A 24,909-nucleotide genomic window follows, 5' to 3' on the forward strand; every position below is an offset into this window, starting at 1 on the left:
GCTTTGTGAACAAATTTCACAACTAGCTTAGCTCAACAAATTCACAAAGTGAAGGCAGTACTGATCTGCACTAACAATAGGGCAATTAAATCAAAAGTGTCTTTCTATATGAAGACATCTGCAGCATTGTAACATAACTGCAGAATGTTCTGAGAAGGCTGGTGCACGTTGTATGTGTGGATTTGACATCTGACACTTCTGAATACAACCTCGATAGCCTGAAGAGGGATATGCTTTAATTCAGTTGAATGCACAAATGGACAAGTCACAGTCCAGTGTAGCTTTTCAAGTAATGCTTACGTTTTCTACGGCTTTAAATATATTTAATCTGAATAAAGCGCAACCCTCCCCCCAACATTACAAATGATGTTAAACCAACATAAATTGGGTGCAGCACAAAGGCGTTCTGCTCTGTCCAACGATACCTTCTTTTTATTGTTGCTTGAAACTTTCCAAGGCCTCTATATAAAGAGAGGGGCTGCTAATGTTGCAAGTGGGAGTTTTAATGGTCTCTGTGGAACAATGTGGGCACATTCTATGCAACCTCATTACCAAATCATCTGAAATGCATGAGGAATGCTCCCACTGATTATCATAAATAGCATAAAAAAGTCTTTCATTGCAAAAGCAGGTTCCATCTGCCCCTCATGTCCCCTCACCTTAACTTTAAATAGCAAGTCACTCCCCCATGACAAAGAGCAAACCTTCTATACTGTGATCCGGTCAATGTATACTCTATAAGTGATTACAAACATAATGTACAATGTCGAGCACAACACATAGCCAGGAGAGTATTACAAGGCCACAATGTAGTGGAAAAAACAGTGTTACATAGTCTCAAGCTGTTTAAAAAAAATCATCTGAACTTTAATAAGCTAATGTTTTAAACATGCTTTCAGTTCAGTGGGATATATACATAACCATTATTGCAATCAGGTGAGAAAGGGGTTCCCTTTCAGCCTTCACCTGGTTTACCATAACAGGATTTAATTTTAAACACACCATGTTTTTAGCTCCCCCTTGGTGAATCCTTGTTCACTGCTTTCCAATTATAAGGCAAAGAAACCAGCACAAACAGGCTTTCTCAGATTTAAAGAAGAAAAGTTGAAATTTATTAAACTTAAACTCTAATTCAGCTAACGCCCACAGATACACAACATGGCCATTCTAGCATGCTTACGCGATACACACATGCAAAGAGAGACAGAAAAGAGCAGCAGAAAAATAAAGTGGAAAGGTTTGAGGCAATATCTGAAGAGTTGTTGTTACGGTTCTTTGAGCTCACTGTAGAGTCCTTGATTGTAGGTAGATCTTGCTTTTCGTTGGGGTCCAGTCTTCTTCTTAAACCTTGTCCACTGTAGGAGAATTTTCTCTCTTGGGGTTCATGTGTCTTCAGTGGATTCAGAGGCTTGTGAGAAAGAGATGGGAGCAGGCAGACAGGAGAGGTCTTCTCAGTCCAGGAGCATTCTGCTTTCTGCCCAAACTGTTTGTACAAATTCAAAAAGAATCAGGTTGCCCAGCAGGTTAGTCATGTGACTAGCTGATTTGACAGTGTCCGTTTGTGTATTCGGTCATCTTAGCAGTCAACCTGGAATGCAAGCTCCCTCACCTTCAACATCTGGTGATCAAAAGTCCATTGTGGGTTGAATATGTCAGGGAATGGTCCTTTGTCCTTTCCAAGCACTGTCAGAAGCAGTAGCGGCAGCGGCGGTGAGAGCAGAACAGGCGAGAGGAGCCGGGAGATAAAAGAGCCAAGATCCGAGGCCCGAGACCAGAAGCAGCGGCGGCGGTGAGAGCGCTCTGTTCGGTGGACCTGCTTGACCAACAAAAATCAAAGTGTGACGTCACAGGAGACCTGGTAAGTGATCGGTGGGTATTTCTTCCGTGTCTCTTTTTGTTTTGGCCAAGTAATTTAAATCAGGAGACGTCATTACAGGTTAAGACTACACTTAAATAATTCTTTTTTTTAAATACTGAGATCCAAATTAATTAATTAAATAGAATAGAGATGGCTGGGCAGGCGATGTGTTGCAGCTGTAGTATGTGGGAGCTGGTGGACGCTGGTGCAATCCACAGTGACCACATCTGCAGCAAGTGTTGGCTGCTCGAGGAACTTCAGCTCAGAGTTGATGAGCTGGAGTCCGAGCTGTGGACACTGCGACACATCAGGGAGGGGGAGAGTTACCTGGACACTGTGTTTCAGGAGACAGTTATACCCCTTAGATTTAATTACATCCAATCTGGGCCGTGGTCAGGGACAGGAGGGTGTGACTGCGAGTGAGGCAGGTATGGGGATCCATAAGTTAGCTTTGGAGGAGCCTCAGCCAGTGCCCTTATCCAATAGGTACAAGGTTCTTGCTCCCAGTGTGGACGAGGGCACAGACTGCAGGGAGGATGAGCGAACTGACCACAGCACCGTGGTTCAGAGCACCATTCAAGCAGGGGGAGAAAAGAGAAATGTAGTTGTAATGGAGGATAGCATAGTTAGGGGAATAGATACTGTTCTCTGCAGCAAAGATAGAGAGTCGCGAAGGCTGTGTTGCCTACCTGGTGCCACGGTTAAGGACATCGCTTCTGGGCTAGAGAGGAACTTGGAGTGGGAGGGAAAGGATCCAGTTGTCGTGGTCCACGTAGGTACCAACGACATAGGTAGGACTAGGAAAGAGGTTTTGCTGAGTGACTATGAGCAGCTCGGGGATAAATTAAAAAGCAGAACCACAAAGGTAATAATCTCCAGATTACTACCTGAGCCACATGCAAATTGGCATAGAGTAGATAAGATTAGAGAAGTAAATGCGTGGCTCCAAGATTGGTGTGGGAGAAATGGGTTCCGATTCATGGGACACTGGGCACCAGTACTGGGGAAAGAGAGAGCTGTTCCGTTGGGATGGGCTTCACTTGAACCATGCTGGGACCAGTGTCCTGGCAAATCATAAAACTACGGTTGTAGATAAGGCTTTAAACTAAATAGTGGGGGGAGAGTTCAATTGAAGGGAAGTTTAAAAAGTCAAAAAGTAACGAGACAGCAGAGATGCAGGGTAGTGAAGGGGCATACATTAATCAGAGTGTGACAGGAAGGGACAGAGAATACAAGCATAAGAGTACAGCAGAAATTAGAACCAGAGTAGGTAAAAATGGTAAAAAGTCAAAGCTTAAGGCTCTTTATCTGAATGCACATGGCATTTGTAACAAGACAGATGAGCTGACGGCACAGAAAAAAATAAATGAATATGATTTGATAGCTATCACAGAGACGTGGTTGCAGGATGACCAGGGCTGGAAACTCAATGTTCAAGGATATACGACGTTCCGGAAGAATAGGCAGAAAGGAAAAGGAGGTGGGGTAGCTTTGTTATTAAAAGAAGGGATTAGTGCAGTTGCGAGTAATGATATAGGTGTAAATAGATCGTGATGTAGAATCAGTTTGGGTGGAAATAAGGAATAGCAAGGGAAAGAAGTCATGGGTGGGAGTCGTCTATAGGTCCCTGATGAGTTGCCTTTCTGTGGGACAAAATATTAATCAGAAAATGAGGCGTGTGTAAGAAGGGCACTGCAATTATCATGGGTGATTTTAATCTGCACATAGACTGGACAAATCAAATTGGCAAGGGTAGCATGGAAGACGAATTTGTAGAGTGCATCAGGGATTGTTTCTTAGAACAATATGTTGCAGAACATACCAGGGAACAGCCTATTTCATATTTGGTATTGTGTAATGAGGTAGGATTAATAAGAGATCTCATAGTTTAGGATCCTTTAAGGGGAAGCAATCATAACATGGTAGAATTTCAAATTAGGTTTGAGGGTGAGCAACTCGGGTCTCAAACCAGTGTCTTCAACTTAAACAAGGGCAATTACAGAGGAATGAAGAAAGAGTTGTCTAAAGCAGGCTGGGAAAATAGACTACAGGGAAAGTCAGTAGATGAACAGTGACAGACTTTTGATCAGATATTTCATAACACTCAGCAAACATTTATTCCGGTCAGAAGGAAGGACTCGATGAGAACGATGAACCACCCATGGATAACAAAGGAAGTTAAGGAGAGTATCAAATCAAAAATAAAGGCGTACAAATCGGCAAAAGCTAGTGGTAGGCCAGAGGATTGGGAATTTTTTCGAAACCAGCAGCGGATGACTAAAAGCTAATAAAGAGGGAGAAAATTGAGTATGAGAGTAAATTGGCAAGAAATAAAAAAACAAACAGTAAGAGCTTCTACAGGTATATAAAAAAGAAGAGAGTAGCTCAAGTAAGTGTGGGACCCTTAGAGGATGAGACTGGGGAATTAATAACAGTGAACAGGAAAATGGCAGATAATTTAAACCAATATTTTGCATCAGTCTTCACAGTGGAGGACACTATAAGCATCCCGACAATAATAGATGAGCAAGGTGTAAATGGGAGGGAGGAACTTGTAACAATTTCTATCAAGAGGGAAAAGGTGCTGGACAAATTGATGGGACTAAAGGCAGACAAGTCGCCAGGACCTGATGGCCTGCATCTAAGAGTTATAAAAGAAGTGGCTGCAGAGATAGTGGAGGCATTGGTCACCATATACCAAAACTCACTAGATTCCGGTAGGGTAGCAGTGGATTGGAAAACCGCTAATGTTTTTTAAAATTCATTCATGGGATGTGGGCGTCACTGGCTAGGCCAACATTTATTGCCCATCCCTAATTGTCCTTGAGAAGTTGGTGGTGAGCTGCCTTCTTGAACCGCTGCAGTCCATGTGAGGTAGGTACACCCACAGTGCTGTTAGGAAGGAAGTTCCAGGATTTTGACCCAGCGACAGTGAAGGAACGGCGATATAGTTCCAATCAGGATGGTGTGTGACTTGGACAGGAACTTGCAGGTGGTGATGTTTCCATGCATCTGCTGCTCTTGTCCTTCGAGGTGGTAGAGGTCGCGGGTTTGGAAGGTGCTGCCGAAGGAGCCTTGCTGCATATGCCTGTATTCAAGAAAGGAGGGAGACAGAAAGCAGGAAACTATAGACCAGTTAGCTTGACATCTGTCATTGGGAAAATGTTAGAGTCCATTATTAAGGAAAAAATAGCAGGACATTTAGAAAAACATAATATAATCAAACAGAGTCAACATGGTTTTATGAAAGGGAAATCATGTTTGACAAATTTATTAGATTTCTTTGAGGATACAACAAGCAGAGTGGATAAAGGGGAACCGGTAGATGTAGTGTATTTAGATTTTCAGAAGGTATTCTATAAGGTGCCACATAAAAGGTTATTGCACAAAATAAGAGCTCAGGCTATTGGGGGTTAGGTATTGGCATGGATTGAAAATTAGCTAACACACAGAAGGCAGAGAGTCAGGATCAACCTTTTTCAGGTTGGAAAGCCGTAACTAGTGAGGTGCCACAAAGATCGGTCCTAGGGCCTCAACTATTTACTATCTATATTAATGACTTGGAGGAAGGGACAGAGCGTAGTGTATCCACATTTTCTGAAGATACAAAAATAGGTGGGAAGGCATGTTGTGATGAGGACACAAAGAATCTGCAAAGGGATATAGATAGGTTAAGTGAGTGGGCAAAAACTTGGCAGATGGAGTTCAATGTGTGAAAGTGTGAGGTCATCCACTTTGGTAGGAAGAATAAAAAGGCAGATTATTTAGATCGTGAAATACTACAAAATACTGCAGTACAGAGGGATCTGGGTGTTCCTGTACATGAAGCACAAAAAGTTAGCATGCAGGTGCAGCAAATAATTTTGGTCCCTGTATTTATGGAAGAATAAACTAGCATTGGAAGCAGTTCAGAAAAGGTTCACTTGGCTGATTCCTGGGATGAAGGGGTTGTCTTATCAAGAACGGCTATACAGGTTAGGCCTTTATTCATTGGAGTTTAGAAGAATGAGAGGTGATCTTATTGAAACATATAAGATTTTAAGGGGGCTTGACAGGGTAGATGTTGAGATTATGTTTCTATTGGTGGGGGAATCTCGAACTAGGGGACATAGTTACAGAATAAGTGGGCATACATTTAAAACTGAGATGCAAAGGAATTTCTTCTCTCAGAGGGTGGTGAATCTCTGGAATTTGCTACCTCAGAACGTTGTGGAGGCTAGGTCACTAAATGTATTTAAGGAGGAGATAGATAGATTTTTGAAATCTCGGGGAGTCGAGAGGTATGCAGAGCAGGCCCGAAAGAGTTGAGGCCTGGGACAGATCAGCCATGATCTTATTGAATGGCGGGGCAGGATTGAGGGGCTGAATGGCCTACTCCTGCTCCTATTTCTTCTTCTTCTTATATGAAAATGTCTTTCCAGCCAAGGGTCCATTGTGGTTTGAATGTGTCATGGAATGGCTGCTTTGTCCTTCCAAACACTGTCTGTTAATATGCAAATGTCTTTCCCAGATCTGGCAATTTTTTAAAGCAAGTCCTTTCTTCACTTCAACATCAGTTTGAAATTTAATGTCCATGTGGCAAAATTAATATGCCTCATGCTTGGCAGGTGGGGGCCTGCAGGACACCATGCACAATGTTTCTCATGTTTACTGTTTCCAAAGTTATCAATTCAGATATTATCAGCATTTGTATCTTCCATTATCACTACCAAATTTTTCTTACTATTGTTAATCATAGACAGAACAGAAAAAGAAAGAAAAGAAATTGCATCTTTATTTGCTCTCAGAATGTAGGCATCATTGGCTAAGCCAATATTTCTTGCCCATCCCTAATTGCCCTTCAGCAGGTGCTGGTGAGCTGCCTTCTTGAACCTCTGCAGTCCATGTGGTGTATGTACACCTGCAGTGCTGTTAGGGAGGGTGTTCCAGGATTTTGACCAGCGACAATGAAGGAATGGTGATATAGTTCCAAGAAGGATGCTGTGTGACTTGGAGGGGAACTTACAGACAGTGGTGTTCCCATGGGCCTGCTTCCCTTGTTTTTCAAGGCGGTAGAGGTCACAGGTTTGGAAGGTACTGTTGAAAGAACATTGACGAGTTACTGCAATGCAGCTTTTAGATGGTACATACTGCTGCCACTGTGCGTTTGTGTGGAGGGAGTGAATGTTTAAGGTGGCAGATGGGGTGCCAATCAAGTGGGCTGCTTTGTCCTGGATGGTGTTGAGCTTCTTGAGTTTTGTTGGAGCTTGACGCATCCAGGCAAGTGGAGAGTATTCCATCACACTCCTGACTTGTGCTTTGTAGATGATGGACAGATTTTGGGGAGTCAGGACGTGAGTTACTCACTGCAGAAAACCCAACCTCTGACTTGCTCTTGTAGCCACAGTATTTATATGACTTGTGCAGATAAGTTTCTGGCCAATGGTGACTTCTAGTATATTGATGGTGGTGAATTCTGCAATGGTAATGCTGTTGAACATCAAGGAGAGACGGTTAGATTGTTGGAAACAGTCATTGCCTGGCACTTGTGTGGCGCGAATGTTACTTGCCACTTATCAGCCCAAGTCTGAGTGTTGACCAGGGCACAGACTGCTTTATTATCTGAGAAGTTGAAAATGGAACTGAACACTGTGAAACCATCATCGAACATCCACACTTCTCACCTAATGATGGAGTGAAGGTCATTGATGAAGCAGCTGAAAATGGTTGGGTGTTGGACACTACCCTGAGGAACTCCTGCAGTGATGTCCTATGATTGGCCTCCAACAACCACAACCATCTTCCTTTGTGCTAGGTATGACTCCAATCAATTGAGAGTTTTTCCCCTGATTCCCATTGACTTCAACTTCACGAAGGTTCCTTGATGCCACACTTGGTCATATGCTGCCTTGATGTCAAGGGCAGTCACTCTCGCCTTGCCACTGGAATTCAGCTCTTTTGCCCATGTTTGGAACAAGGCTGTAATGAGGCCTGGACTTGAGAGGCCCTGGTGGAACCCAAGCTGAGCACTGGTGAGTAGATTATTGGTGAGTAAGTGCCGGTTGACAACACCTTCCATCACTTTGATGATGATTGAAAGTAGACTGATGGGACAGTAATTGCCCGGATTGGATTTGTCCTACTTTTAATAGATAGAGATACCTGGGCAACTTTCTACTTTGTCATGTAGATGCCAGTGTTGTAGCTGTACTTGAGCAGCTTGGCTAAGCGTGCAGCTAGTCCTGAAGCACAAGCCTTCAGTACAATAGTTGGGATGTTGTCAGGGTCCATAGCCTCTGCTGTATCCAGTGCTTCAGGTATTTCGTGATATCACATGGAGAAAATCAAATTGGCTGAAGAGTGCAATGGTGGGGATCTCAGGACGAGGCCAAGATGAATCATCCACTCGGCACTTCTGGCTGAAGATGGTTGCAAATGCTTCAGCCTTGTCTTTTGCACTGACCAGGTGTAGGCACCAACATGTTGCACCACAGACATTTGACAAAATTATTGGCCCAACCATGGACATGGGAGCAATTAATTTGTATATAAAGTGTATAGCCAACCTAATGCCATCATAAAACAGTCCAATTTAATACACATTTCTCCCTATTTAGTGAGATACCTGGCATTGTTTTTGCTTGTACAAGTCGTCAATGTCTGCTCACACGATTGTAGCAATGCAGAGAATTCAGATAGATGTCCATCTGTCAGGAGTGATCTTGATCTCTTTCTCTCCCCACTCTCTATCTCTCTTGCTCTGTCCATCTCGCTCACCTCTCTCTCTCTCTCAACCCCTCTGTGCCCCTCTCTCTCCATATCTCTCTCCCACTCTTTCTCCCCTCTCTGTGTCCATCTCTCCTCCCTCTCTCTCCCCTTCTGTGTTCATGTCTCTCCCCTCCCTCTCTCGCTTTGTCCTCTTTGTGCCCCCTCGCTCTCTTCCCCTTTCTTCCCCCCCCTCTCTCTCTCTCTTCCCTTTCTCTCCCCTCTCTCTCCATCTCTCTGTAGCCATCCCTTTCCCCTCTCTGTGTCCATCTGTCCCCCCACTCCACCTCTATGTCCCTCTTTCTCTCTCCTCTTTCTGTTTATATCTCTCCCCTCTCTCTCTCTCTCCCCTCTGTGCCCCCTCTCTCTCTCCCCACACCCTCTCCCCCCACTCTCTTTCCCCCTCTCCCCTTTCTCTCTCCCTCCCCTCTGCTCACCGTGCCAGTGCTTGTTTAAAGGGCTGCCTGATTCTCAGCGTGCTCCTTCAGCATCACACCACTGGCCTCTGGCAGTGTGCTGGCCTCTGGCAGTGTGCTGGCCTGCCTCCTGCTCCCCTCGGCCTCTCTCTCCTCTCCCCCTCAACATCAATTCCCATTCCTGCTCGGTCCCTGAACAGGCAAAAAGAGTAGGGGCAGCCAGTCCCAATGTGCCTGCACTGCAAACCGCCAATTAGCGCTCACCCTGCCTGAGCAGCCCACTGTTAGTCACAGACACTGAGCAATCACAGACAGGTGGCCACGTTCCGTCAGATGCAGGTACTATCTACCCCCTCCGCCTGATATACACTTTAATAGGACAGCTGTCAATCAAAGCCGAGCTACAGGCAGCCCCTTGTCAGTTATAGAGGATTGGCAAGCCAAATGGAAACCTTTGGGCGCGCAGTGGTTAGCACCGCAGCCTCACAGCTCCAGCGACCCGGGTTTGGTTCTGGGTACTGCCTATGTGGAGTTTGCAAGTTCTCCCTGTGACCTGTGTGGGTTTCCTCTGGGTGCTCTGGTTTCCTCCCACATGCCAAAGACTTGTGGGTTGATAGGTAAATTGGCCATTGTAAATTGCCCCTAGTGTAGGTAGATGGCAGGAGAATTGTGGGGATGTGAGAGGGAAATGGGATTAATGTAGGATTAGTATAAATGGGTGGTTGATGGTCAGCACAGACTCGGTGGGCTGAAGGGCCTGTTTCAGTGTTGTATCTCTCTATGACTTTGGTGGCCAGATCCTCACCAGTGGGCCATATGTTGGATAACCCAGTTTTAAAATAACCTAGTTGCTGGGTTATTTTAAAACACAAGCTTAAAGGCTTGAAGCAAGACACTTAAAATTACCATGGGCCTCAAAATTTTTACACTGGTGTCCGTGTACAGACATGTTGCCAACCCCTGGCACTGATGTGCTGGACTCCATCATCATTGAGGATGGGGATGTTTTTGGAATCTCGTCCTCCAGTTTTTGAACATGAGAGGTGTTGACAGAGTTGAAGGGGGTAATGGTGGGTGCAGTGAGCGGGACAGAATGGGCTAGCAAAGTTAGCCCCTAGCAGGCAAGCTAACCAGGGAGAGTGAGAGAAGAGGATGGGACAGTTGGGGTTGTTACTCACGAGGAGACAGCATCAGGTTCAACAATGGGCCTTTGGCATGACTATGTGACATGACCAGGTGTGTACTTCGGGTCACGTATACACCTTGATGTGTACATCATGTGGATGCCTTCAAAACTTTGTCTATAACTTCACAATAAACTATGAAAAACAGGATGACTGCGTTCAGCATTCCACTCAAACACTCAAATTTTCTGAGAATACTAGGATTTAATGAAAGGAATGTTGGTTTGCCTTGTTTTTTCAAAAAACAAAATGCTCAAGCAAACATATAAAAAAAATGTTTAATGTGTGATCGGAAGAAAGAGCATTTTACAAGGTTATGACGCTAGACGAAGGTTACAATAAGATCAGCTAGTGAAGAGGGTTTTACTGAAAAATAAGACACAATTTTAAATAGTTGTGCTAACAACTAAATGGTTTTAATTGGTGGTGTCATAAAATATATTTGATTTGGAAACTAGCACAATCATTTAGATAACATTATTTTGCTGTACTAAATGTTCCATGCAATTCAAAATTAGTTTTCATCTTATATTCGAGTCCATAGAGATTGCAATTGATTTTCTCAATTATCCTGGTATTTGCCTAATCACTCGACATCCCATTACAGTATAGTTTTAAGTGGAGTTCCTCTGCAATTAAAAAAAAGTGCAAAAAAAGGCCCCTATTTTAACTCTTGCTAGGTTTTGAGCAGGTGGAAAGTAACTCACCCCTTCTCAAGGAATGAAGCCTAGGCTATTTTAATTCCCAGACCTCACTTAATTTTCTCTCACCGAATTCCCACCAGAAATGGGCAGAAAGCTATGGAAAATTGCATGGCCCAAAAAGAGTCCACAGACACAAGGTAGGTGACCAGATCGGCTTCCAGGCTCTCTCGTGGGTGTTTCACATTCCTGTAGGGGACAGAGTCTGCATCTCCGACAAAGGATGATTAAGCTCTCCTTGTAGGGCTTGGAGGATCAGAAGTGCAGTTTGCAACATCACCTCTGGCATTGTGTCACTTAAATGGGTTTTGAAAGTTGAGGCCCTAGCATAATTATTTTTCTGCTGCTGATATCTAGTTCTATAATCTTACAACAATCTATTTTTTGTAGGTGTTCAGTAGAAGTTCTTTCAGTAATTAAGAGATATCAGTCACTATTTGCAAAATAAGCTCAATACGTACTGATGCATTCAGCTGGGGAGTGAGCTGGTGCTATGAATTTCAATGAAGAATGAACAACTTCCACGGAACAAAGAACAACAGTTTTATTTTTGCTCAACACCTTCTTGAAAAGAAAAACAAATGAATTATTTAACTGAAAGCTGTCCTATGACCACTTTTCAAAAGATTTAAAGCTATAAGATCCTTTAGTTGGTTGACTTGGGTCAGTTGTGAGGTATCAGAAATGTGCCACACAAAACATTTTTTGAACAAAACTCAATCTCTGCACCATGTTTTTGTGTCAATTTGAACTTTGTAGATGATAGCAATACTTAAAGGACTAGTCATCGAGTCTGTTGTGCTAACTTCACTAATCTTATTTATTTCAAAGGATTATTAAAATATGCATGCTTTTTACATTTCATTTATTTAAAAATTTGCCGTTTTTTCTTTTAAATGCTACCCCCAATTATGCTGTATAATTGCTTAAACAATGAGCCATCAAAACACTTGGATCTTAAAAGGTAGAAGTTTCCCACTCTGTGGTAATTGGAAATGTCTCTAATTTTACTGCTAAATGATTGCTTAAAGTTAGCATTAGTTCGGTGTAGGTTGATTTTATTTCATTTAAATCACTTCACAATCATGTTAAATATTAGAAGGCAAGTTGAATTTTCTTTGTGGTTCAATTGCCAGAACACAATTAATATTGATGAGCAAAGTCCAGCATGAAGTGAGGATAAAAAACAGAATGACAGACAATAAAGTCTGTGGTCTTTGATTAAAACAGTGACGATGTGATGTCGAGGCCTGTTCTGCTTCAATAAGTTTCCTCCTATGATTCAGAAAGGACTTGAGCAGTTTCACAGGACTAGGACCTCTGCAGGCTATTGGTTCATATCCTATACAAGGTGAATGAAGTACCACAGCTGGGGGCAGAGGAGAGAAAATGGATTCAGATGTAGTCTGAATGAGTAAGAAAAACTCGTCACTCAGTCTCCATTTTTATCCTAATTAGGTAGAAAAGTTATGTGTGACCCGACTCTACCACTTAATGGCCTCTCTGAGATCCAGGCTATCTTTCATTCTCTTGGTGTGGTAGAATACCAGTTGATCATATTTTCCATTTCATTAAAGAGACAGCAAATCTGTTGCTCCATTTACCTAAACTGAGAAATGCATTATAAATGTTGTGTAGAGTATTCTTACCCATTTGACAGTGTAATTTAAGGAATTGAGTCTATTATTAATATACAAAATATTGGCCAGAAAATTATGAATTTTACAGGACAATATCAAAGGATTCTTATATTTTCAATGGTCAAAGACATTTCTGCTTACTAAACAACATACTTCAAAATATTTTTGTATTTAAATAAACTTCCTTGTAATTTTATCAAAATATATTCTGGGGGGTGGGTGTTAGTATAAGATTGTGGGCATGGCATAGTTCTGTGATAACATTATTTAAGACAAGACTAAGGTATGTAAAGTAAGCAAGCACTTAGCATTTGATTTGGGTATCTATACAATATGTAATTCATGCATGCACAGCATATATAGTTTGGACAGAGAGAGAGAAGGGGGGACAGAGAGAGAGAGAGAGAAAGGAGGGACAGAGAGAGAGAGAGAGAGAAAGGGGGCACAGAGAGAGAGAGAGAGAGATTAATTTCTTCTCCCAAACATTTTACTTTCAAAAGAGAAGGCTCTTTAAATACTCAAGTGTAGAGACAGAGAGCCACCTGCAGGCTGGACTGTAAGCTGCATCAAGGAATCATTTGTTTCATTCAAAGATTATTCACAAAACCACAAGATAAATGCATATAAAGGAGGTCATTTTGCCAATCTTGGCTCATCCATCCAAGAAACCCTTGCAGTCCTCCTATCAAATTGTCTGACATTGAATGAATCGGAACTTCTCACTTCGACTCAGACATGCTAACTCTCACAAATTTATCACAGGAGACTTGACTTCTAAGTAAAATTAAACCTCACTCACGAGAAGGCTCCGTGGAATTTTTGCAAGAATTGAAAAACACATCTTTTGTTGGCTGCTGCTCATATAGGTCATGTGACCTCAAGGTCTGCTTCCCTTTCAGCATGGAAGCGAACCACCAGCTGACACACAGGGAACGGCCATGGACTTGTGAGTTTTTAAAAATTCTTTCATGGGATGCAGGCGTCACTGGCAAAGCCAACATTTGTTGCCTAATTGCCCTTCACAACTGAGTGGCTTGCTAGGCCTTTTCAGAGGGCAGTTAAGAGTCACCACACTGCTGTGGGTCTGGAGTCACTCATGGGCCAGACCAGGTAAGGACAGCAGATTTCTTTTCCTAAAGGACATGAGTGAATCAAATGGGTTTTTACAACAAACAATGATAGTTTCATGGCACCATTACTGAGACCAGCTTTCAATTCCAGATTTTTTATTAATTAATTGAATATATTAATTAATTGAATTGAAATTCCACCAGCTGCTGTGGTGGGATTTGAACCCATATCCCCAGGGCATTTAGGCTGAGCCTCTGGATTACCAGTTGAGCAACATTACCACGATGCCACTGTCTCCCCTACTACTAATGTTGGGGCAAAGATTGCAGTTGGCAAGCAAAGCACGGCCATGTGTGCGACGGAGTCAGGAGGAGGTTTGGTGCTGAGCGGGCAGGGACCTACTGTACACAAAGCATAGGCATCAGATCTCTTTAAGAGGAATCAGAATTCACAGCTTTCTCTAGGGGCACATCTGGGCCACAATGACAAGAAACTAATTAGGTTTTACATTAAAACTGAAAAGGGGAGGAACAGTCAATGATAAATGGATTTTATTGGGACCAATTTCAAGAAGTTAAAAAGGGAAGTAGCCCAAAAATGGAAAGAAAAAATATCAAATAGGACAGTGCATAAACCATGGAAAAATGTTTAAAGTGGAGATGATTAGGGTATAGACCAGGAATATTCCAACAAGTAAAAGGGGTGCAGCAAAAGCTGGAGTTCATTGAATGGGAAGAGAAATTAAAATTAAAATGAGGCATCTGACAAATCCAGGGTTAATCCATACAAAAGAACATCAAGACAAATATTGGAGGGAAGCAAAAGAGATTTGAAAGCTTGGGGGGCAGGGGGGGCGGGGTTGAGGGTGTGAAAGAAGACTGGCAGGGAATAAAAGGAAATGGTGAAGAATTTTATAAGGATGTAAAAGAAAGGATAGGGACAATTTGAAATGAAAAAGGAAATCTTTTGAAGGGTAAAGTGATGGCAGAGATACTAAATGAGGACTTTGCTTCAGTTTTCAAAGAGTTGGCAAAGGCACTATAAGGATACGAAGCAGGAGGCACAGAAATTATATAAGGATGCAGAATTGGAAAAATGGATCTAAAACTGGGTAAAACACTGGATCTTGCTGGTTACATCCCAGAATGATCAGTGAAGTCAGAGGGAATAGCAGAGGTACTGACCACTATCTTTTTAACATTCTTGGATATGGAGATTTTGCCAAAGGACTTGAGAATAATATTTCTGCTCAAAAAGGGATAAAACAGTTTACTACAACACCAATCATCCCAACACCAGTAGTGTGTAAGGAGGCTATAATACTGGATAAAATACACTCAACAAGAAAGATATGGGTTCATTAAGAATGCCCAGTATGGATTTGGGGAAAAAACAAAACTTGCATTTATAAAGCACATTTCATGATCTCAGGAAGTCTCTCAGCACTTTACAGCCGATGAATTAGTTTTGAAATGGAATCTGTTGTACTATAGGAAACACAGAAGACAATTGGCACACAGCAAGTTCCCACAAACATCAACAAGATAATGACCAGATAATCTGTGATAGTGATGTTGGTTGCAAGATACGTAATGACCAGGACATTGGGAACAGCACCCCCCTGCTCTTCTTCAAAATAGTGCCATGGGATCTTTAACATCCACCTGTGAGGGTAGATGAGGCTTCAGTTTCACATCTCAGCTGTATGACAGCACCTGCAGCAGTGCAGCACTCCTTCAGTACTGCATTGAAGTGTCAGCCTGGATTATATGCTCAAGTTTCTGGAGTGGGGCTTGAACTCTGACTAGGAGAATTCCATAGTTTAACGCCTAGGCAGCTGAAGGCATGACCGCCAATGGTGGAGCTATTAAAATTGGGAATGTGCAAGAGGCCAGAAATGGAAGAGCACAGAAAATGAGCTATCAACAATGTCTTTGTCACTAAACGCATTCTTTTAAAAAAAAAGATTTTAACCCAACTGTCAAACTATATTTGAACATAGTTTGAAAAAATAGCAGTTCATGATTTTTGTATCAAATCACTTGACTTTTGAGAGATTTTCTCATGATTTATCCAACAGTGGGATTGGCATTTCTGTCCACTACATACCAAAAAGATCATTCCAACTGTTGATCATTCTCTTTGAAGAAGTTTGTCCTGATGTCTGTCTTAAATTGGCATTTCATCAGTTTTAGCCTATGCCTCCTTGCTATAGTGCTTTGGTTTATTTTGATGTTGTGCTCCAGGTTTAACTTATTTTTTATCTTGTCTACTTCTATAAGATCCACTCTGAGTCCTTTCTTTCAAAGTTGGAGCCGCACTTTCTTCTTTCTTTCCTCATACCTCCATCCTTTGACACCAGAGATCAGTACTGTAGCTCATCTATGAGCCATAGATTTGTATTCCTTAGGTCTTAGTGACCAAAACTGAACACAGTACTCAATCTGCTGTGTGAACTGAATAGTTTTAGTGTGACTTTCTCCAGCGTATACTCTACTGATCTTGCAATATCATTTAGTATTCTTTTCACTTTATTTATTGCTGCACCACTGTGACTTGACATGTTAATTGTCAAATCTACTAGTACTCTCAGGTCACTATCAACTACATCTTCCGTACCATCCATAGTATACATGATGTTTAATTTCTTTTCAGTGTGCAGTGCCTTACATTTGCTGGCAATGAATTTCAGCTGCCATTGAACTACCTATTTACAGATTTGATCTAACTCTCCTTGTGGGTCAGTGGCTACTTCCACTGACTCAACCTGCTATCCCCATCCCAATTTAGTGCTATGTCTAAATCTAACCAATTTGCATTGATTTTCTGAATCCACCATATTAATGTATATTGGGAACAGTAGCATTACTCCAATCAGTATCTCCCCCGCCCATTACCACTCCCCCATCACTGACTTGCTGTCCCTTTTCTTTCAGCTAATTTCTTATCCGTATTTTAATTCCCACTGCTTTTGCTATCAAAAGCAGCCTGTTGTGTGGAAAATTGTCAAAGTTCTTTTAGAAATCCAAGTTTACCACATCTGAAATTCCAGTGTATACTTGGAATGCCTCAAAAAGCAAGACTGGTCAGGCAGGAGCTTCCCCTTCTGACTTTACTGACTGTATTGGTTGTTATTTACTGGATTATTGTCCTACAAGTCATTTTTCTGATAACCAATTCCGTTATTTTACTAATTACTGATGCAAGACCGGTGGAGTAGAATTTTCCTCTGGATTGCATATATTGTATTCAATCTAGTAAATTGTCTGCACCTTAATCCCTCGTCTCCAAATCTCGTCCCCAATTTCTCTTAGTACTCAGGAGAATATACCAACCCATCCTAGGGACTGGTCTATCTTGGGACCTTTCAGTCAAGCATCTTCATTTTATTGGTGTAAAAATCCATGAGATAGATTTGTCTTCACCACCTGGATGGTATTGAGGCAGAGTGATTGCCCACCTGTTAGAGATCCATTATTGAACTCAATAGAATGAATATCAGGCAGGTTTTTAAAAGGACAGGCAATCCACCCACCAGATTATTATCCAGGCAGTAAAGTTGAAAATCTACCATCATAAATCTGCTTGGATCCAAGATAAATGCAGATGCCCATGAACCACAGAGGGATGATGGATCATTGTATGCGGTTTCAAACACCCAATTACTGGAAGGATGGTAAAGAATAATGGAGCTTCAGTAGAATGACACCAGGAATTATAAAATATGTACAAAAACTAGGTTAACAATTGAGGCTTCTTTCACTGGAACAGAGAAAGTTAAGAGGGATCTGAGAGGTTTTCAAGTTTATGAAATGTTTTGAGAGGCTAAATATTGAAAGCATGCTTGCACTGGTTGGGAATCAGTAAGAAGGGAGCAGACTCAAGATTATCACCAGAAGAATTAAAGACGATAAAGTAATTACAAAAAAAATTGGATGTTAATAAAAAAAATGGATTAAAAATCAGAGAAGTGAAGTTAAAGTGCTTCAGTGGCGCTGTGGCTAGCACCGCAGCCTCACAGTTCCAGTGACCCAGGTTCGATTCTGAGTACTGCCTGTGTGGAGTTTGCAAGTTCTCCCTGTGACTGTGTGGGTTTCTGCCGGGTGCTCCAGTTTCCTCCCACAGCCAAAGACTTGCAGGTTGACAGGTAAATTGGCCATTGTAAATTGCCCCTAGTGTAGGTAGGTGGTAGGAGAATTGTGGGGATGTGATAGGGAATATGGGATTAATGTAGGATTAGTATAAAAGGGGTGGTTAATGGTCAGCACAGACTCGGTGGGCTGAAGGGCCTTTTTCAGTGCTGTATCTCTAAATAAAATAAAGTTCAAGTGTAAGTACCTGATGGGCTCAAAGCTCTCCTTCTATGCTTTATTTGATCTGCCACTAAACCACAGCACCATCCAGTGGCCAATAGCAGCAAATGTTAAACTGTGTGAATGTGCTCCTGCTTTCAGCAGTGTTGACTTGGAGGGCTGGATTTTAAAGCCCCTCCGTCGTTGGGAACGTTGGCGGGGGTGGCACCACTGACCCCGACGCTGACAGGCCCCTTGCCAATCTCGGCGGTGAGGCCTCATGGCAGCTGTCCCGCTGCTTGGCAAAGGGACTCCATTTAAATATGTAAACTAATTTACATACCTGATTTAATGAGGGTCCTGTTGCCTCCTTAATCGCCGCACAGATCTTTATTAGGGCGGCTGTCAATGCCGCACCTTCGAATCCCCGTTCTGGGAAATGTGGCTTGACACCTGTGGGGAGGAGGATTTTTTTCTCTTTGGGGGTGGTGGGGGGGGAGGGAGAGTGGGGTTAAAATGCTGTGGATTGGTCGGGGAGCATGATGGGAAGGGGTAAAGGGCAAAGGTGCCAAACATTTTAAGGTCAAATTTTAAATATCTGTGTTCCAGGAGGGAGAAGGGCAGGAATGTTGTGATTTGCTATTGGGGGGTGGGTACGTTTATTTTATTTAGTATTAGGAAACTTAAACTTACCTGGCCCTTTAAATTTTAAATGTGCATTGAGGGCTGTAAGTTCTTTAAAAATGGCGCCAGCGCCTGCACATTGGCACTGGACGCCATTGCCTGCGGCGGCTTGCCCGCTCCTTCCAAATCATTGCGGGAGCAGGCACCACGGCCATGTTAATGAACCGCTGCGTTTGAGATTGCGACGGCTCCGTGAAGCAGCTTGTGTGGGCGGGCTGAATTTTTTTACATCTGCTGCCTACTTCAGCTGCGGACTCTTAAAATGCAGGGGAATGTTTCAGTGTAGCTGTCACATAAGATGGCATTGCACCAATTTTTTTCCAAAAAAATTAGTGTGAAACTGATTTATGCCGGTTTTACACTGAAATAAGATGCAGCATGACCTGAGGTGACCTGTTATTGAAGTAACTGTGATTTTTGGAGCTTGATAGCCGTGCACTACACTTAGCCAATATGTCAGTCTTGGAGCACCCTACCCACATATTTAGAAGGATTTGAATTGCCTACCCAATGAATACACCCCTGTTCTGCATAATAATGGGAGGAGTGAAGCACCAGGTCAGAAGGCTGACAGAGCAAACTAATACAGCAACACAATATCACTCAAAAGTAAAACCACATCAGATACCTCAAAACATAATTCTTAATAACTCAGACTTTAACAATATTGTCGATAGCTTTTTGACATTCGTCTTAACCGCTACCCAAATTACCATCAAGGTGACAGTGTGCAAATTCATCTTTGTAACTAGACATAGGAATGTAGTCACTGTTTTTTCAATTGTATGTAGAGATGAGAGGATAAACCAGAATAAATCACATATCGGCCAGACTGGGTAAGGATGACAGATTTGGTGTGCCATTAGATTCAAGATCAATTTTCTTCTCACCCAACATTCACACCTTCCAGCAGGCGTCAATCACTGGAGAGTTAGGAAGAGCAAAAGCCCTGATTGATTTTTCCCCGTGCCAATTGTAACACTTGTATCCCTGTTCCAACAGAGATTAACTAAACCAGCATAGTTTAAAATTTAACCTGGAATAGTTTAAACCATTAGCATCATGATTTGGATGAGATTTTTTCATGTATGCAAAATCTTTTCCTTTACCAGCACATTGTTCCAATTGTATGGTGTACGTATTATTTTGATGTGTAATTTTCAAATACTGGTGGCAATCGCAAGAGCATTTGGTCACACTGCAGGAGTCCCTCAGGCTAGTGTCCTAGGACCAACCATCTTCAACTGCTTCATCAATGATTTTCCCTCCATTATATGGTCAGAAGTGGGGATGTTCACCGATGATTGTACGATTCGCAACTCCTCAGATACTGAAGCAGTCCGTGTCAATATGCAGCAAGACCCAGACAACATTCAGGCTTGGACTGATAAGTGGCAAGTAACATTCGTGCCACACAAGTGCAGGCAATGACCATCTCCAATAAGAGAGAATCTCACCATCTCCCATTGACATTCAATGGCATTAACATTACAGAAACCCCCACTATCAAAATCCTGGGGTCTACCATTGACCAAAAACTGAACTGCACCATCCACACAAATACTATGGCTACAAGAGCAGGTCAAAGGCTCAGAATTCCGCAGCGAGTAACCCATCACGAGCTGGGTAATTACTTCAAAACTCTTCGGAAGATTTTAATGAAACTTCATTTGTGACTCTGCTTGTTACTTGAACTACATAACCAACTTTATTCATTCACCACCTCCTTTCAAAAATTCTGGGATCTGACTGTGACAGATGGATAACTTGAACTATTCACATGTTTCACTTTAAGGTTACATTTGTTAAAAAGTATACTTTTATAAAATGTTTGGACACTAATCTCAGCAAAATGTTCTTAATGTTGTTAAAAAATGAAACTACTTTAACTGCAACCATTTCATGATTAATTTTGTGCTGTTTCATAAGGTGTTATGACCAGATGAGCAATGTGTCTAGGGGGTCTCTTGCTGGTCTTATTGTAACAGGGTTTAATTTTAAGCACACTGTGTTTTGAGCTCCCCTTTGTGTGAATCTGTGTTTACAGTTTCCAATTATCAGGCAAATAACTGAGCACAAACAGGCTTTCTTTGGTTTTAAGCAGAAAGACGAAATTTATTAAACCTTAAGCTTAACTCTAATATGGTTCACGCCTGCAGATATACAACGTGCACACGCTAGCACGCACACACGATATAAACATGCAGGATAGGGAAAGAAAACAGCAGAAGAGATATGTAGAACAGTTTGAGGCAATGTCTTGTTACTGTTTCTCAGGCTCGCCGGAGTCCTTCATTGGGGCCCAGTAATCTTCTTAAAACTTTGTTCACATGGCAAACCTTTCTCTCTTTGTGTTTCACGTGTCTTCAATGGTTTCAGTTCTCTGAGAGATAGGCAGGAGGTGTTCTTAGTTCCAGGAGAGCACATGGCATTCTGCCTGGCAATTCCTTTGTTTGGGAGTTCAAATTCAAAAAGCTCCCAGGGTGCTCAGCAGGTTAATCATATGACTAGTTCCTTATATGGAACAGTCTCTTCACATCCCTTGTTGGAGGCTCAAGTTTCTATGCCCCAGCCAGCTAGCCATGTGACTAAGACTAGTCTGACCATTTCTGTGTATTGGAGAGCAACTGCAGAGTCCCCATTGTTGCAACATTGTCTGTTCCCATGGAAATGTCTTTCCGGTCAGGGCTTGAAATTTTAAGTTTTAGTCTTCATGTGGCGAAATATTGTGTGCCTCAGTCTTGGCAGGTGGGGGTTTGCCTGACAAAGGCAACAATTGAATAAAATACCGAACATATTATAACATGTAAATGTTCATCTCACAGAGGGTATATTGTAATAAGGGTGGTGTGTATGTGAAAATACTTTTAGACAAGTCTACTTGTGTGTTTCAACTTTGGTTGCTGCAGAAATATCATTTAATCTTTGAAACATTGCTTGTATATGCTCAACAATTAGTTTGTTGACCAGCTTTGGAACATAAAAGGCCCGCAACAGCACATCTGAGTTATAATAGCAAATCAAACAAGTGAAAGAACACTTGTCACAAACTATCACCAGGTCTAATGTTCTGTTCTATTGGTGATTCAGGGGTCTGGAAGCAATGGGAGAGGGGTTGTGGTGTGTGGAAGGAAGGTAGGGAGTTTATGGTGTGGCAGTGTTAGGGAGTGGTGGATGATATAGTGGTTTGTAACAGTAATGAGAAGTTAGCTTTAAGGTGTGGTCAAGCATTTTTCTGAATTCTAGATGCAGGTTTGAGGAATAATGGAAGTAGTAGCTTGGGAGCACAGAAATTGGATAATGGGGTTTGGGAACAGCAGACTGGGCAATAGGCTCTGGAAGCATTGAGATGAACATTTACGTGTTATAATATGTTCGGTATTTTATTCAATTGTTGCCTTTGTCAGGCATACCCCCACCTGCCAAGCATTGGCTGCTCTATTGTGGGTCAAATGGGACCATTGGTAGGGGTGTCACAGGATGTGTGAGGAGAGAGATGGTAATGAGGTATAATTTACTGGAGTGGTGGATGCAAGGGTCTGGGATGATTAAGGAGAAGAAGATTAGCATTTAAACAGATTGGAAGGCTAACGTAGAACTATTGGGAGGGTTGATATTGCGTTAGTGTAATGGGATTGGATCTGGGATTTTTGGGGAAGTAGGGTGTAACAAAGAACAAAGTTTTATAAGTGTTTTCCCATCACTGAGCTGGGAAGCCTGTTTCAGTCAATTAAAGTGATTAGTGCACTTAGCCAGTTATTGCTGACTGCATTTTGCTTTAAACAAATTAAAGCCAATTTCTGGATTGCAGTTATTGGCATCTTTCTCAGTTCCAGAGTGGCAGTTGCCAGAACTGGCCTAGGAGGCAGGGGAGCCAATTGAATTGCGACAGAAGGTGGTGAGTGGAGGGCCCGCCGCACCATGATTAAATCAGGAATGGGAAAGGCCGAAGACTGCCTTCCAGCCCAGAGGCAAATTGAGGCCCTTAAGTGCTCAATTATTAGCCACTTAAGGGCCTCTTCCTGCCACCCCCCTGTGGACTTGTGGGGGGGCCTCCGCCGTGGACAATCTGTGACCCACGGGAGGCCCCCCATCACAAAGGCTGCCCCTGCAGTAACACACGACTGCCCTCAATGACCACCATCCCCCCACCCATTGCCAGGGCCTGCCAGACTTGCCCCAGCGACCCTTCCTCACTTACCTCTCGTCCCGGGCTCCAGAGCTTGGCCTGGTTCCAGGCCTCCTGTAGTACCGGCAGTGGCCACCACTCCTGGTGGCACTACCTATACCGCTGAGCTGCAGGCCCTCTGATCGGCAGCTCTTGGAGGCGGGATCCCCGTCATTAAAGGGATGGGGTTCCAGCGTCGGGTACTAAAGGGCCTGAATGCCATTGAATCGCGCCGGCGGGCGGCGGGGCGGGGCTGGGGGTTCCAAAACGCCGTGGCGTGGTTCTGTTTGCCTTTTCGGCCAGTCGCCAGAAGCCCCACCAGGGTGACTAAATTCAGCCCAGAGCATTTTTACAAGCTTCAGCTGGTGGAAGTGTAGAGAGGCAGGTATAATAAGGTAAAGTTTTAAACATGATGGAAAATGTGTTTAAGAAAACTCCTACCTTACAGAAAATATACCACTGATTGATAACTAAATATCAATTGATATAGTAAATGTGATTTAAAGCATTTAACAAAATGCGGGATATAAAGAATTGGTTTATTTTAAATCCGATACAGCCCAATGATCAGCTTTCTTGGCAATTCAGACATCTTGTGGAAATGTCATATGGCTCGGTTTTACTTGCTGCAGAAAATGTGATTTTACAGTATTAGCACAAAATTAGCAACACCATCAACAGAACTAAACTGCTGTAAGCAGCAAACATCTAGTAACATGAATAAGCATAGCAAGATTCCAGCCACAGTTTTCTTGCTAAAGTGCATGCCCCAGGGTGGATCAGGGAAGAATGTATAGTTAACAGTAAAGGTGTTTGGGGAAATATTTACACAAAGGAAGGGCAAACAGTAACTTCAGAATCTTAAATCCCTCCTCCCCATTTTACTTTCAGGATATTTAATTTGTGATGATTTTTAGTTTATTTGGTGTTGATTTTAATATATCCATCTGAGGTGTGATCTTCATCATATTTTGATAAAGGTTTTAATGTATTGAAACATGGGCCACAACACACATTAAAGTGCCAGTCCCACTTTCAAATAGCATAGCACAAGTTATTCATATAATCATTTTACACACATTCTCCTATATCAATTACCTCAGAAACACCTGCTTGCAATATCATTTTAGTCTCAAGCAAACCCACCTGTTTACTGTAGTGAAATATATACGATTCACAAATAAAAAAATCCTACCTTTTAATGTGCTCACAAACAAAACTTGCGTTCAGCAGATTCTAGTCTTTTTTAAGTCATGCCTAAGGATTACTTTCATGAAGTGTAAATATTCTTTTCACACTGGTATCATGAGTTTGTTTTGTTCTTCAGTGGGTTGTCCTTCCATTTCCATTAGCACATTACACAGCTCGGCAGCACATAATACACAAAATGCGAAGATGATAAAAATTCTCCACGACTTTTTTTTGCTGCTGTTCAATTAATATGTGATGAAAGAACAACAATTCTCTCACTTTGCCCGAGTTTTTTCATTTTGTTTAGTGTCAAGCATCTGTAAAAACAGCATTTAATGAAAAAGTAATTGAGCCACTGACTTTCTTAACATTGTGAAAACTTCCTCAAGGCTATTAACTTACAATGGATGGTAGAGAGAAGTAATTAAGGTCTCAGTAAACAAATAAAACCTTTTAATGAAATCTAAACAAAGTTACTCTTCTCCATAAATAACATAGCTTGTTTCCTTCATCAATCCTTTAACTTTTAAGCTTGCATCTTGATGTTCACTTTGATAATAGTGGTAGATAGACAAATGTTCAGTAATAAAATTAAACCAATTGTATTGTTACAACCCCAGTGAAACGATTTACATTAAAATACAAGATATGAACCCCCAGACCAATTGAAAGAATTACACAACACAATTTCATGTTTCAAGACTTATTATAACAACTAAACTAAAACAAATTGCCATTAACTAAATAGTATTTTGCAAGTAGCTGATATGCCAAATTACAAAGAAAGATATTTATTTATTAAAACACTTGAAATTACATTACACAATGCTCTTTGATGGCGCAATCATTGCGGTTAAAAATCCCAAACTCCTCCCTGTTGCAATGGATTGGATGTCCCAGACCTTTCTCAAAGTCAATGTCCTCTTTGCTCACTTTTCTGGGCACTTGAGAACTGGACAT

At 42.0% G+C, this 24,909-nt stretch overlaps 1 long non-coding RNA gene across 1 annotated transcript in view; it reads right to left on the reverse strand.

Annotated features, from left to right (window-relative positions):
- Positions 1-24,257, reverse strand: part of LOC137374903 (uncharacterized) — a 107,151-nt gene extending 82,894 nt beyond the window's left edge. The window contains exon 1 of the long non-coding RNA XR_010975918.1: positions 23,954-24,257. This is a non-coding gene — a long non-coding RNA (uncharacterized lncRNA). The remainder of the gene's footprint in view (positions 1-23,953) is intronic.
- Positions 24,258-24,909: the final 652 nt, after the last annotated feature.

The sequence above is a fragment of the Heterodontus francisci genome, chromosome 11, assembly GCF_036365525.1.
Source record: "Heterodontus francisci isolate sHetFra1 chromosome 11, sHetFra1.hap1, whole genome shotgun sequence".
NCBI lineage: Eukaryota > Metazoa > Chordata > Chondrichthyes > Heterodontiformes > Heterodontidae > Heterodontus > Heterodontus francisci.